The sequence below is a fragment of the Hippocampus comes genome, unplaced genomic scaffold, assembly GCF_001891065.2.
Source record: "Hippocampus comes isolate QL1 unplaced genomic scaffold, H_comes_QL1_v1.1 scaffold330, whole genome shotgun sequence".
Lineage (NCBI taxonomy): Eukaryota > Metazoa > Chordata > Actinopteri > Syngnathiformes > Syngnathidae > Hippocampus > Hippocampus comes.
The window spans coordinates 327721-330659 of NW_017804754.1; the positions used below are offsets into that span (position 1 = coordinate 327721).

The window sequence follows — 2939 nt, forward strand, 5'->3', positions numbered from 1 at the left end:
TTTGTCCCGCTCTCATCCACCAGGTGGTGCTGAAGAACCAGATAACACGTTGTGAAGTCGAGTTGTCCTCAAGGTTTGGGCCTGTCGCAAAATTCCAAGTCCTGGAACTGTTGGTGGCGCTGGTGCGGGCCCTCAGGAAACGTGGCGTCACGATCCACCTGATGTCATGCACGCTGACGGGTGACTGAAGCTACACCCAAAAAGCACGGCACATTGAATTTTCAAGCACACTCACCTGCTTTTTCTTTCCTTCTGCGTGCAGTGCAGCTTCCAGTCAGACCCTCCGCCTGCTGGGCAAAGAGACAAATGCGACAAGCTTGTCTGCTCCATTTTCAACGTTGCCGTTCAAAAGTACGAAAAAGTAGCTGACGGGTCTCGTTTGTGACATTGGCAGGTTGGACCACCTTGGATGAGTCACTGGACCAGTCGCAGCTTGGCCTGTTGGTGCTGATCATGCTGGACCAAGTGTTGCTGCAAAAGATTCCAGTCTCCAGTGAATCATCACTTGAAAGCAAGTTGAAAAATGAAGAGCCTGTGCGGCGGCGGCAGCTTCGAGTACAATGGAACTGCATTTTGGTTCGTAATTGGTGTCTACTCACCTGTACTTTGTCATCCAGATGAAGCCGATGGAGTATGCGCCGAAATGTGACTGAGCCATCTGCTGGTAAGAAGGCTCATTTCACTTCAACAAGCATGTTCTCTGCAGAGTTGAACACTATTTTTTTTTTCTCTTCCTCTTCAGGCAGCAGTGAACATGATCGGCTTCCTGCACAAAAGACCCAACAACTTGACTCTCTCGATGGTAAGTTTCATGCCAAAAACATCTTTTTCTGCACAAGACATTGACTTGCGTGTAACTCGCGGATGTCTTTCCTCTCAGGTCAACGCACCTGTCCGACGTTCTTAAGAGCCGACCACTTCGCCACCCAGCGACGAGCAGACTGCCATCCAACTTGCAACATTTTCCTCTGCTTTGTGATTGTCTGTTCTGCAAAAGAAATAAAGCTTGATTACAAAGAACACTTAAACTCTCAACTTCATTCCAAAAATATCACTTAAAACATTTCAAAAAAAAAACATTCTAAAATTTTTTCAAAAATATTTTTTCAAATTTTTTTTTCAAAATTTTTTTTTCTGGGATTTTTTTTCTCCCCGGGCAGAAAAATTGAGGAAAGTGGGTGTGGCATAGCTGGAATGATGGCTCATGATTCGCCGATGGCCGAGGAATTGGGTGGAGCATGGCAATAACATGCTGTAATTGGTGGAAACGAGGGTGTGGTTATGCAAATCAGGTCTGCTCCGATTGGCTGGGCCTTTGCGGGGCGGGGATATGCAAATTTAGAGCATTCTGATTGGCCGGATTCTGGAAAGTGGGCGTGGCTATGCAAATCGGAGCGTTCTGATTGGCTATGCAAATTTATGCAAATGAGGGCCTCGCCGTGTTGATTGGCTATGCAAATGAGGGCCTCGCCGTGATTGGTGGATCTCAAATTGGGCGTGGTTTGGGCAGGCTTTGCAGAAAAATTTCTAAGTTACAACTGTCAGACAATAGCGCAATGGTATACGACTGGGGGTCCCGACTGGTTAACTCAAGTTCGAACCTGGGTCTTTGCCTTAAGTAAGGTTTTTTTCTCCCACATTCACCGTCTTTGTTAATATAGATGTAGAAGCCATTGGGGTCACTGTCGGACAGTAGCTCAGTGGTATACGACTGGGAGTACCACCTGGTGGACTCAAGTTCGAGTCCTGGTGTTTGCCCTAAGCAATTTTTTCCCTTCACATTCATCTTCTTTATTTTATATACATGTAAAAGCGGAAGGTATCTCCGTCAGACAATGGCCCAATGGTATACGACTGGGAGTCCGGACTGGTGAAATCAAGTTCGAACCCGGGTGTTGGACCTAAACACTTCGTGTTTTTTTTCCACCACATTCATCTTTTTTGCTATATATATGTAAAAGCGGCCAGTGTCACTGTCAAACAATAGCCCAATGGTATAAGACTGGGAGTACCACCTGGTGAAATCAAGTTCGAGCCCTGGTGTTTGCCCTAAGCAATTTTTTTCCCTTCACATTCGTCTTCTTTATTATATATATGTAAAAGCGGACGGTATCACCGTCAGACAATAGCACAATGGTATACGACTGTGAGTCTGGACTGATGAACTCAGGTTCGAGCCCGGGTCTTCACTTTTAAATATTTTTTCCCCTTCCCGGAAGTGACGTCATCGCCGGAAACCTATTTAAACGGCGACAACGAGGCAATCGTTCTTTCTCACCTTCGACAGCCTCCGCTCGTCCACACGCTGCTCCTGCTCCGCAACATCACAGAGAACTCCAACAAGGTGACTTTTTACTCTTTAATAGCCTCTCAAAACACTCACATTTCCTCACTTTGAATGGAAAGCAGCACGTTAAACGTGCTCGCACCTGGCAAACATGCAAAGCAAAAATGTTTGCTCGAGCATTGCGACCTTGCAACAAACGCTTTTTTTCCCCCAACTTCCTAGGAAAGCTACGTTCGCCGAGAGGGTAAGTAGACAAAACTAATTTCTAAATGCACAATTAAACCGAATTAATATGCATGTGTGCATACTAATTGTGTCATTTCTGTTCACAGGTACAAATCTTCAAATCGCGTCTAAAATGGGACACTTGCTGTGCGTTTCAATGTGGAATTTAAATTGTGAATCATTTGGAGCAAGCCCAACTAATTTGTCTCTTTTCTGTCCACAGGCTTTGCATCTTCTACAGAATGGCCAAATTGACTGAAACGAGGTAAAAACTGCCGCAATTGAATACATGTCAGACTAAATCCCAAATGTGTCTATTCTCATTTGTCTACGCAGGCTCACCTCAACAGAATGACCCTTAAAATGGCTGCCATCCTGTGGCGTTTGGGCCTTCCAAATATCAGGTGCCCAGCCACACGCTTGGAAG

The 2939-nt window shown here is 45.5% G+C and overlaps 2 long non-coding RNA genes across 3 annotated transcripts; both read left to right on the plus strand.

Moving 5' to 3' along the window:
- The first annotated feature begins 517 nt into the window (after window positions 1-517).
- LOC109525542 (uncharacterized) lies at window positions 518-960 on the plus strand. Of its 2 annotated transcripts, XR_002170182.1 has the most exons (4): window positions 518-555; window positions 618-664; window positions 743-802; window positions 881-960. It is a non-coding gene; the product is annotated as an uncharacterized LOC109525542 (long non-coding RNA). The 2 variants fall into 2 exon arrangements; XR_002170168.1 differs by lacking the exon at window positions 518-555 and having other exon boundaries at window positions 592-664.
- A 1383-nt stretch (window positions 961-2343) lies between these two features.
- On the plus strand, window positions 2344-2939 carry LOC109525451 (uncharacterized). The gene is made up of 3 exons (XR_002170155.1): window positions 2344-2659; window positions 2736-2777; window positions 2849-2939. It is a non-coding gene; the product is annotated as an uncharacterized LOC109525451 (long non-coding RNA).